Below are 12859 nucleotides of genomic sequence, written 5' to 3'. Positions count from 1 at the left end.
CGATCTTCACACCCCTCAAAGCCCAGCTAGGTGAAGTTTCAGAATATGTGTGGGTCAGGTGCATCATGCAGCGGCAGTAATGACACTGAGGGCCCTGGATGCAGAAACCAGTGTATTGAAGAACTTGCAGAACAGTACAACAGCCCGGCAGGGAGAACACCTACCCGGGAACTCACAGTCAATGCAACAGAGAGTCAGCGGTGGTAGTCCCGAGCTGAAGACAAAGAAGGTGGAGTGTGGCGTGGCCGGTCCAAACCAAAAGGGATCTACACTACCACTGGTAGTCACCACAATCTTCTCTAAAATCCAGTGATGCAGTATACATGGGACGTCATGGTTGTTCTTTTCAATTTCATACTTACCATCAATTCCGTCCTGGTCCCCAGGACACAGATAACCCTACAGCTGTCTGCGTACTCTCTAAAGTGGACCTTTTAGACATATAAGGTCACCTCCATGATCTGATATGTTCCACCACCCACAGACACCTTCACACCCATCAAAGCCCAGCTAGGTGAAGTTTCAGAATGTGTGTGGGTCAGGTGCATCATGCAGCGGCAGTAATGACACTGAGGGCCCTGGATGCAGAAACCAGTGTATTGAAGAACTTGCAGAACAGTACAACAGCCCGGCAGTACAACACCCACCCGTGAACTCACAGTCAATGCAACAGAGAGTCAGCGGTAGTAGGCCCGAGTTAAAGACAAAGAAGGTGGAGTGTGGCGTGGCCAGTCAAAACCAAGAGGAATCCTGCGGAAGTGTAGACGTAGGCCCTGTTTCTTCCTTACTCCTCTGGAATTTTTCCTGACCGCTAGAAATGTCCCTGACAGGTGGGTAAGCTCTCCCTATACTAACCGTTTCACAAATGTGCACCAAAACCTGGGGGCAGGGACTTAAAAAGACTCTGCTTGACTCAAGATGGTCTCCAGGGTCACCTGGATGCCACATAGCCAACTGGAACGTTGCTCCAAGGGACCAAAGAAACCATAGAGAAACCAAGTTTCTCTTGACTTGCTCTCCAGCTGCAGAACTTTTCCAGTCAAGCGCCATCTACTGTGGAGTAAACAGACTGCGCTTGCTTACATGTCTTTATCTTTAGCTAGTAGCACTCTATACATACAGTACATAACGTCTACAAATATCCGTGTGCATGACTAAGTCCAACCTACTTCTAGGAAAGATTCTCATATTTGTTTTTGCAGTAACGTGTATTATAACTCAGACATGTTTATTCCAAATGGCACTCCAATGCACAATATACATGAGAGCCAAACGCACCATTTATAGCGCACCACAATGCTGAGGTGTGAATGAGGGCCCATTCCAACTTAATAGGCTGTCTTAGTGCAACTGCAGGATGTGAAGGCCATTAGGCAAAGTGACGCTGAACCCTTGTGTTCTGTCCCACTTACCTGTCATTTTTCTGTGTTTCTGTTTATTATTGTTTTGAAGCATGCTGTCATCTAGTGGCAGTTTTTGGTCACTGCAACTTGCTTACTTATGTGAATTGGTATCACCCTCTGTCCTCCCTTCCTGTGTAATGCTAGTTAGTACAGTCCTAGCTAAACCCCCACATTTATTCCATATTCCCTCTGTCAGTGTTTGTTATTCACAGAGACAGGGCCTAGAAAAGCTGTAGGGGTGAATTTACTAAAGACAAATAGACTGTGCACTTTGCAAGTGCAGCTGCACTCTACATTTGCAGTTGCACTCATTTTCCCCACAGCTTGGCAAATGTGGTAAAGCTCTGCTGATTTCCATTATACAATCATGTGCAAAGAAAAATGCTGTTTTTTTAAAATCTTCCTTGCACCTCATTGGTTATTCTTTACAAAATGAATCTTTAACACAAATACTAATACTAAGCTCTGAAAGCTCAGTACAACTGCACTGCACTGCACAATGAGTGCACAGTCTATTTGTCTTTAGTAAATCCACCCCATTGCCTCTTACAGTTCAAGACTGGAGAAACATCCTCTGTACCAGGGGCGGATTGACAACTCATGGGGCCCCCGGGCAATAGAGGATCATGGGGCCCCTGTGTCCTTGCCCAAACTCAAAAAAGCCTATGAAAAAGGTACCAGGGGCATCTCATGGGACCCCCTACTGACCCCGGCCCTCGGGCGGTGCCAGAGTTTCCAAATGGTCAGTCCGCCCCTGATCTGTACTACAATTAACTGAAGTAAAACTACATTGGAATCAACTTCTGTGTCTTTTTGAAGAGTTAAAATGATTCTAAAGGTTCATTTTTTGGGGGAGAGGGGAAATAACACAGTGGCTAAATGGTTAGCCCTTCCGCCTGGCAGTGCTAGAATCGTTGGTTCAAATCCCAGCCACAGCACCACCTGGCATTTGCATGTTCTCCTTGTGCCTGCTTGTGTTTCCTCCGGGTACTCTGGTTTCCTCCCACACTCCAAAGACATGCTGGTAGGTGTATTGGCTCCTGTCTAAATTGGCCCTAGTATGTGTATATGAGTTAGGGACTTTAGATTGTATGCCCAGGGGCAGAGTGACCATTTGGAAACTCAGGGAGGGCCTGGGGTCATTAGGGGGCTCCTTGAGATGCCCCTGGTAACTTTAGGCTTTTTTGAGTTTGGGCAAGGACACAGGGGCCCCATGAGTTGTCAGTCAGCCCCTGTGGATGCCCCTTGAGGGTTAGGGACTTATGTGAATGTACAATGTATATGTAAAGTGCTGCATAAATTGACGGCGCTATATAAGTACCTGAAATAATGATGTTATACTTACCTACTGTGTGCAATGGTTTTGCACAAAGCAGCCCAGATCCTCCTGTTCCTGGGTCCCCCGCCGGCGCCCCTGCCCCCTTCCTCAGGTCAGGTGCCCCAACAGCAAGCAGCTTGCTATGGGGCACCCGCTGCTCCGTGTGTCCATTCACACATGGAGTCATAGAATGGCTCCATCCCTCTCTCTCCTCATTGGCTGACTAGCTGTGATTGACACCTTACTTGCAGTCTCAGCCAATGAGGTGTCAGAAACCCAGTACAGCCATGCACATCTTTGGATCGCAATGAGGCTTAGTTAAGTACTGAGGGGGCTGGGGGCACAGCTGCACAGGTGTTTTACCTTCATGTATTAAATGCCTAAAGGTAAAAAAACATGCAGGGGTGGACTGACCATTTGGAAACCCGGGCACTGGCCAAGGGCCAGGGGTCAGTAGGGGGCCCCATGAGATACCCCTGGTACCTTTTTCATAGGCTTTTTTGAGTTTGGGTAAGGACACAGGAGCCCCATGATCCCCTTTTGCCCGGGGGCCCCATGAGTTGTCAGTCCGCCACTGAGCCTTTACAACCGCTTTAAGCTGCCTGTGGATTGCGCTAAGTAAGCAAGTGACCATACTGCCTGGACAGACTGGTTATAAAAAGGTATGTCAATGCATAAAGCAGAATTTGAAAGAGAACACCTTGCATAACTGGCAGACAAGCACAGTTGTTTTTGTATAGTTCCTTTTTTGCTGGATTTATGACAGTGAGTGACAGGTGACGAGGAAAACATCCTACAGACAGGCCGCTCGTCGGCTGATCAATTAACCCTTCTCACTGGCTCTGGCTTCGGATCTGATTGTTGTACAAAGGGCTCTTTCTGTGCCAATATGACCTAATTCCCCCCGCTGTCATAGAGACGGTACTGTTCCTCCCCTGGCACATCGCATGCTATAGGCAGCAATTATTTTTATTAGCGGGAAATACTACTGTGTAACAATCCACCGAATGCAAATACAGGATCATTTGGGTGGAGCGTCCCTTTGAAGTACGGCTACTTGCAAGAGTCGTGGCAACGCGGCGCGGACTACAGGCGAGTCGCATTCTTTTTTAGATGTCTTTAGTTTCATAGCCAACGGGCTGTAACTGTTTATTTCTTTTTCTCGGTTTGATTTTTTTTTTTTTTTTATTGAAGGGAACAATAGAAACGCTCATTTAAAATTCTTGAGGAGTGCCAAAGCGATACAATGTGTGCATCCAAAGTGAACCTGGACTTTCCTTGTACAGGGCAAAACAGCAGGTTTACTTACAGCGGTATTAAACCCAAAACCCAATATATTGCACCTTAGCAAGGGCGGACTGACCATTTGGGCACTCGGGCACTGTACGAGGGCCCGGGGTTAGTAGGGGGCCCCATGAAATGCATAATGAAAAATAAGGGGTAGAGGTTCGTATAGATATTTACTGTATCACCCAATAGATGGCTCCTTCATATATAATTTACAGATTTGAATTTGCCCAGTGAGGATGTGTACCACTCACATGTGCCCAAGAGGGGTTGTATTGTATGAGTCTATATAGATATCATTGGGGCTCTTATCTTCCCCATATCTAATAATAATCATTTTTTACCCATATTGCCTTATATGAGCTAAGGGTTATGTCTCTTCCATATGGTGACTATATTAGCCATTTTGCATAGCGTGTTATCATAATACCTGATGGTACATGACTATTACACCAGAGATAGGCTCGTCCACTCCCCATTACCACCATTACCGTTCCGCACCAACCCCCTTCCCCTTAACCAATTATACTAACAAAAGACATGACACCAATTTTGGAGTAAATGGCCAACATGGCCGTTTATTAACAACTCAAGATACAATACACCAACCATTCCTTATAACAGAAACCCACAGAATTGTTGTTGGTCTTCGAAGGCACCCCCAAAGATCTGAAATGCACCTGCGGACAACCATATATACTAGGCCTCCAGCCGCAACAAACCAGCTCGGAGACAACCATACCGTCCGCAGTGCAGCACCACCACCTTCCAGTTAAACCTTGGTTAACTGGGAATGTCCCCGGGCATCCCATACCACCAATGGGTCCCACACCATTGTTTTTACCTTCCAAGATAAGAACCGCCTCCAAAGACCAACAACCGCCCATGAACCAACATAACCCCCCTTTACCTGGAGGGACCCAATACTCACCAAAAACAGGGAGGGCGGGAGGGAAGCTCACACTCCTGCCATCCAGCTAATCTGACGCCCCCTCACAGAACCTCCCACCCTAAGGTGCAGCAAAACCCCACCTACACCAACCTCTACCAATCATCTACCCCCCACTATCAAAACAAATCCCTGTGGAGCTAACCTTAACCCTTTCTGCTCTTCCTTCCCCCACTCTGGGCCTAGTCATGTATGCCCTGCGCTATTTCTTCTTTATTTTCGCTACGGGCATTTCTATTTTTTTAAATATCTCCTACTGGTAGTGTAACCAATGTGACAGTGCTGCAAATGCATTAGACAGGTATTTGTCATTGTCTATGCAACACATCCATATTTAGACCGGTCTTGATGTGGTTTTAATGTGGTTTTAGGTCTGAAAGTATTATCTCATACTGAGGTGATGGTGAACTGGGGTAATTACCCTATTGTCTATTATTAATGTTTAATAAAGCATAATTTTTGGAAATTATTCTGAGTATCGTATTCTGTCCAAAATGTAGCCGCTTTCCTGTGAATCTCTTTTTCACAACTTCTTCTTTTGGCCCCATGAAATGCCCCTGGTACATTTTATAGGCTTTTTTGGGTGTGCTTTAAGTGTGGGCAAGGTCACAGGGGCCCCCTGATCCCCTATTTCCCGGGGTCCCGTGAGTTGTCAGTCCATCCCTGCACCTTAGCAGTCATTAGATGGGGTGGCTGCATTAGATTTCTTTTTTAGGCTTTTCTTTCTACTGTTTTCACCTGGTGATCTGTCCAGTAACACACCTCTTGTATTAGAGCCAGGGGCGGACTGACCATTTGGAAACTCGGGCACTGCCCAAGGGTCAGTAGGGGGCTCCATGAGATGCCCCTGGCACCTTTTTTGAGTTTGGGCAAGGACACAGGGGCCCCCTGATCCCCTACTTCCCGGGGTCCCATGAGTTGTCAGTCCATCCCTGCACCTTAGCAGTCATTAGATGGGGTGGCTGCATTAGATTTCTTTTTTAGGCTTTTCTTTCTACTGTTTTCACCTGGTGATCTGTCCAGTAACACACCTCTTGTATTAGAGCCAGGGGCGGACTGACCATTTGGAAACTCGGGCACTGCCCAAGGGTCAGTAGGGGGCTCCATGAGATGCCCCTGGCACCTTTTTTGAGTTTGGGCAAGGACACAGGGGCCCCATGATCCCCTATTGCCCGGGGGGCCCCATGAGTTGTCAGTCCGCCTCTGATTAGAGCTGTCAGCGGGATTCTCCACTGACAGCTGAAATATGAAAGAATGTTTCATTACTAATATAACGCATGACTTAATAATGTAACTCGTGCGATATTTTAGTAGCTGAGCGGGATCTTACCACATACTCAGATGCAGTAAGATACCACTCAGTAAATTGTCCCTGATCATGGTCCAACTTTCGGTAGGTTTGAATGTTCAGCCGCGAACTGAAGAGGGGGGTGTTTGGCCCATCACTAGTAGCTCTGGGCTCTGGGGTCTGGAAGGGTGGCCAAGATATTTACATTTCACCTTTTCAATTTTTGTCTCAAGTCAAAGTCCTGGCCATCAATGGTCTCTATTGTCCTTCTCTTAGTGTCAGTGTCCTGTCCTAGGCCCACCGCTCTATGGAAATGTAACACATAAACTTATCCTTGCTTGAGCGCCCCGTGAGGCTCCCAAAAAAGATGGACTTGTACATTAAAATGACCCACAGTGACCAGATTTCAATGGTTTCCTCCAACACTCCAAAGACATGCTGGTAGGTTAATTGGATCCTGTCTAAATTGTCCCTAGTATGTGTATGAATGTGAGTTAGGGACCTTAGATTGTACGCCCCTTGAGGGTTAGGGACTGATGTGAATGTACAGTTGCAGGAAAAAGTATGTGAACCCCTTGGGATTACATGGAGTTTTGCATGAATTGGGCATAAAATGTGCTCTGAACGTCATCTAAGTCACAACAATTGAAGAACACAGTCTGCTGAACATAATACTACACAAACATTAGATGTTGCCATGGTTTAATTGCACATAACATGTAAACATTCACAGTGCAGGGAGGAAAAAGTATGTGAGGCCCTAGCTTAATGATTTCTCCCAGAGCTAATTGGAGCCAGGAGTGAGCCAACCTTGACTCCAATCAGTGTGATGATATTGGATGTGTTGCTGACAGCTGTCCTGCCCTTAAAAAACACACACCTGTTTTGGGTTTACTGGTTTCAAGAAGCACTGTCTGATGTGAACCATGCCTCACAGAAAAGAGCTCTCAGAAGACCTACGATCAAGAATTGTTGACTTGCATGAAGCTGGAAAGGGTTACAAAAGTATCTCCAAAAGCCTTGATGTTCATGTGTCCATGGTAAGACAGACTGTCTACAAATGGAGAAAGTTTAGCACTGTTGCTACTCTCCCTAGGCGAGGTCGTCCTGTAAAAATGACTGCAAGAGCACAGCGCAGAATGCTGCATGAGGTAAAGAAGAATCCCAGAGTGTCAGCTAAAGACCTATAGAAATCTCTGGCACATGCTAACATTTTTGTTGACACATCTACAATAAGGAAAACATTAAACAAGAATGGAGTACATGGGAGGACACCACAGAGGAAGCCATTGCTGTCCAAAAAGAATATTGCAGCACGTTTGAAGTTTGCAAAAGAGCACCTGGATGTTCCACAGCACTACTGGCAAAATATACTGTGGACAGATGAAACCAAGATTGAGTTGTTTGGGAAGAACACACAACACTATGTGTGGAGAAAAAAAGGCACAGCACACCAACATCAAAACCTCATCCCCACTGTAAAACATGGCGGAGGGAGCATCATGGTTTGGGGCTGCTTTGCTGCCTCAGGGCCTGGACGGATTGTTGTCATTGATGGGAAAATGAATTCCAGAGTTTATCAAGACATTTTGCAGGAAAACGTACGACCATCTGTCCGCCAACTGAAGCTTCGCAGAGGATGGGTGATGCAACAGGACAATGACACAAAGCATACAAGTAATTCAACAAAACAATGGCTGCAACAGCACAGAATACGCCTTCTGGAGTGGCCCAGTCAGAGTCCTGACCTCAACCCGATTGAAATGCTGTGACATGACCTTAAGAGAGTGATTCACACCAGACATCCCAAGAATATTGCTACACTGAAACAGTTTTGTGAAGAGGAGTGGTCCAAAATTACTCCAGATCGTTGTGCAGGTCTGATCTGCAACTACAGGAAACGTTTGGTTGAGGTTATTGCTGCCAAAGGAGGGTCAACCAGTTATTAAATACAAAGGTTGACATACTTTTTCCTCCCTGTACTGTCAATGTTTACATGTTATGTGCAATTAAACCATGGCAACATCTAATGTTTGTGTAGTATTATGTTCTGCAGACTGTGTTCTTCTATTGTTGTGACTTAGATGACATTCAGAGCACATTTTATGCCCAATTCATGCAAAACTCCACGTAATCCCAAGGGGTTCACATACTTTTTCTTGCAACTGTACAATATATATGTAAAGCGCGGAGTAAATTGACGGCGCTATATAAGTACCTGAAATAAATAAATAAGTTTAGCCAGATTGGTGACAGAAGATTGGTGACAAAGGATTGGTGATAGAGGATTGGTGACAAAGGATTGGTGATAGAGGATTGGTGATAAAGGATTGGTGATAGAGGATTGGTGACAAAGGATTGGTGATAGACGGTTGGTGATAAAGGATTGGTGATAGAGGATTGGTGATAAAGGATTGGTGATAGAGGATTGGTGATAAAGGATTGGTGATAGAGAATTGGTGACAAAGGATTGGTGATAGAGTTTTGGTGACAAAGGATTGGTGATAGAGGATTGGTGACAAAGGATTGGTGATAGAGGATTGGTGACAAATGATTGGTGATAGAGGATTGGTGATAAAAGATTGGTGATAGAGGATTGGTGACAAAGGATTGGTGATAGAGTTTTGGTGACAAAGGATTGGTGATAGAGGATTGGTGACAAAGGATTGCTGATAGAGGATTGGTGACAAAGGATTGGTAATAGAGGATTGGTGACAAAGGATTGGTGATAGAGGATTGGTGACAAAGGATTGGTGATGGAGTTTTGGTGACAAAGGATTGGTGATAGAGGATTGGTGATAGAGGATTGGTGATAAAGGATTGGTGATAGAGTTTTGGTGACAAAGGATTGGTGATAGAGCATTGGTGATAGAGGATTAGTGACAAAGGATTGGTGATAGAGGATTGGTGATAGAGGATTGGTGATAAAAGATTGGTGATAGAGGATTGGTGACAAAGGATTGGTGATAGAGGATTGGTGACAAAGGATTGGTGATAGAGGATTGGTGACAAAGGATTGGTGATAGAGGATTGGTGACAAAGGATTGGTGATAGATGGTAAAGGATTGGTGATAGATGATTGGATGTCATAAGATCCTGCACCATGGACTTTGGTGTTCGCCTTGTGAAGGCCACAGTGGTTTGGTTTCATCGATTGGGTAACTCTCAGACATCATCCTGTATCTTCTGGTTTCTTCTTTGCGCCACTGCCTCACATTGTGTACACTTCACTCTACCGCTGCCTCCCTCCTTCCTTTCCATCCTGAACTATTGATTTCCCGGCTGTGTAGTTAAAGTATCCCGGCTCAAGAACTGCAACAGTCAGCACCTAGCAGATCTCCCAGGAGAATCACTTATGGACTGGCATCTAAAAACTATTATTGCTCAGGAATTCAGAGACAAACACCTAGGAACCAGGAATCAGCGGTAGACTGGCGCTCCTTTAAATGGAGTCCGGTTGGTAGATTTGCGAAGGGAGTTTTAAGTCTAAAATACAGCTAAGCATTAGAGTTACTTTGTCCCTTCCCAAAAAATTTAAAAACATTGCACTTACGATAGAAAATCTTAAAGAGGAATTTCAGTTGTCTCTGTGGTGGCCCGAAGCACTGAAGCACATCTGTGCACATGCAGATGTGTGGAGAACAAAAATTTATATCTTGCCTAGGCTTAAATGTAATACATAAATGTAAAAAATATCTAAATTATACCCAATGGTATAAGAGAGGGAGGGAGGAGGAGGCAGGGTAACATAACATATACTTTAGAGGAGGGGCGGACCGACCATTCCGGTACTCGGCCATCGCCCGAGGGCCCGGGGTCAGTAGGGGGCCCCATGAGATACCCCTAGTACCTTTCATAGGTTTTTTTGGGTGTGGTTTGACCGTGGGCGAGGACACAGGGACCCCGTGATCCCCTATTGCTCGGGGGCCCAATGAGTTGTCAGTCCGCCCCTGCTTTAGAGTGAATGTCCACTTTAAATACATAGCTCCTTGAAGGGTAATGAGTCTGAACTCCTGCGTCTTCAGACAATACGGCCTCCAACACATTCTTCAGCGTTCAACTCTTTCAGGAGTGATTGCATCCCCACCTCATGCTGTGGTTTCTTCTGCTGGTCCATACATCACTACATGACACAATAATGACTTAGGGGCCAGCGGGAGGAAACGCTGAGTGCAGTAGGGGATGCAGGCATTCAACACTCCTGGAAACCGGAGACATGGCCGAAGGCTGTACGGTTTGAACACAGTAGAGTTTTGACTCAGCACCTGTCATAGACGTAGTGTAGTCTCTATCACAAGCCTATAATACATGGTGACAAAACAAGAGCACAAAAAATAGACAGGGACAAGCGTTGTCACCTTTTAACAGGAAGTGCCTGAAAATAGACCTTCATGGCAATCTCATAGAAGCCTTAGGCAGCCCGTGGATAAGTCAGGTTTTTAAGTCAACCTGACCTTCTTTTTTTGTTCCAGCTGACTCAATTCCCCTATCCACACACTCCATGTGGATGATGGAATCCTGAGCTACTGTAATCTGACAGTAAGGAGACTTTGTCGCCATCAGAATACATTGATCAGCATTGCAGGCTATAGCTTGCATCACTGATTGAACAGGGAAAATCCGGCAGGGCTGTTGAACAGAAGTAGATTGACTGCTAAACAACATCAGTTTTCATATACAACCCCTGTTTCTTTTTTTCCCTGCTGAACTGGCCAAATTTCAGTCCATGTATGGCCGGCTTTACATATTAAGGCTCATATGAGATGTTATTGATCGGGTTTACAGCTATTTTTCAGTGAACTGTGACATGACGAGACTCTGTCACTGTGAAATGCGTCAGTTAAAAGACACAGGGTCTGCACATTGGCTGAATGCTGGACTACGGAGTATAGCTGTTGAATGGAGAAAACCACTTTTGCAGCTTTCTTCAGGTTTTGGTATTCTTGGAAAGGGCTCCGTAGTTTGGAGATTCCATCGCGTCTTGGGCGGGATGGAATCTCCAACCCAGTGTCCCGGTTTTGTGGAGGAACAGCAGGGTGTGTGCCCAGGCGCACACAGCCCTTATAATGGAGGTTTAGGAGAACCTCAGGGCTCCACCCAAGAGAGACAGGAGGTCTCCTACAGGAGTCAGAGAGGCTGCAGGTGGCAGCCGGAGTATGAATGTCTGCAAGCGCCGGTAACGGCCTGAGGACTAGGCCAGAGGAGCTGTGTGCGTCTGAGTTAACAGCCTGAGGACTTGGCCAGAGGAGCTGTGTGCGTCCGAGTTAACAGCCTGAGGACTTGGCCAGAGAAGCTGTGTGAGTCTCAGTTATTGACCTGAAGAGTCTTGTGCGTCTGAGAAGCTCTAAGCTGTGTGCCTGAAGGAGCTGGTGGTCAGAAGGACCAGTATCCATAGCAGCAGTGCTGCTGAAGAGTAGCCAGGTGGGCTAGTATTTTCATTTGGATTGTGTGTCTTTTTACTGGAGAAGAACCCCTGTGTGGGAAACCTTATGTTGGACTTTTGTTTTTTGCCTTTCCTTTTAATAAAAGTGGGCTACCAAGCTCTGAAATATAGTTCCTGACTGGCGTGAACTCACTTGAAACTACATCTACCACAGAACTAAACATCCCCAATTATTGCAGAACCTATGCTCACTTTACATTGATCAGCCATAACATTTTGGCCACTGACATTTAAAGTTGATATCAATGATTATCTTGTGGTAATGGCATCTGAAAGTGGGTGGGATATATTAGGTAGCAAGCAGGGGCGGACTATTTAGAAACCCGAGGGCCTGGGGTCAGTAGCCTCCTAGTTTGACCCTCCCCTGCCCATCAGTGCTGGGGTCACATTAGCTCAGTGATGGATAAAAACTGAGGGAGAAGAGAAACAATGGAATACTGGTCAGTACCAGTGTGCAAAAGTGTATTTGCTTTGAAAGAATAAATCACCTCTAATGTTGGGTGTCCTCCATGTGTGGATGTTGCTGCGTTATATACAACTCAGGGGCGGACTGACCATTTGGAAAACCCGGGCACTGCCCGAGGGCCTGGGGTCAGTAGGGGGCCCCATGAGATGCCCCTGGTACCTTTTTCATTGGCTTTTTTGAATTTGGGCAAGGACACAGGGGCCCCACGATCCCCTATTGCCCGGGGGGCCCCATGAGTTGTCAGTCCGCCCCTGGTAGCAAGGAAACATGTTGAAGTGTTGAATGCAGTAAAAAATAGGCAAGATTTGATCAACTTTAACAAGAGCCAAATTGTAATGGCTAGATGATAAAAAATGCAGCTCTTGTGGGATGTTGCCAATCTGCAGTGGTAAAGGCTTACCAAAAGTGGTCCAAGTAAGAAAAACCAGCAAGGGGACATGGGTGGTCAGGGCTCATTGATGCCCATAGGGAACAAAGGTTGGCCCACGTAGTCTGATCCAACAGAAGAGCTACTAGAAAAAGGTAAGACTGGTTCCAATAGAAAGGTATCAGAACACACAGAGCATTGCAGTTTGCTGTATATGGGGCTCTGTAGCCACAGACCGGCCAGAGTGACCATGCTGACCCGTGTCCACAGCCAAAAGTGCCTACAATGGGTATATGAGCATCAGAACTGGACCACTGAGCAACGGAAGAGGGTGGCCT

General features: G+C 46.0%; 1 protein-coding gene across 1 annotated transcript in view; it reads right to left on the bottom strand.

The window, feature by feature from the left end:
• The window catches only part of IGLON5 (IgLON family member 5), a 632942-nt gene that overhangs the window by 580861 nt on the left and 39222 nt on the right, over positions 1-12859 (bottom strand). The window lies entirely within an intron of this gene.

Source organism: Staurois parvus, unplaced genomic scaffold, assembly GCF_062004578.1.
Source record: "Staurois parvus isolate SC_StPar_1 unplaced genomic scaffold, SC_StPar_1.0 ptg002113l, whole genome shotgun sequence".
In the NCBI taxonomy this organism is placed as follows: Eukaryota; Metazoa; Chordata; class Amphibia; order Anura; family Ranidae; genus Staurois; species Staurois parvus.
The sequence above is the reverse complement of the archived record's forward strand: the minus strand, read 5'-3'. Positions and strand labels throughout refer to the sequence as shown.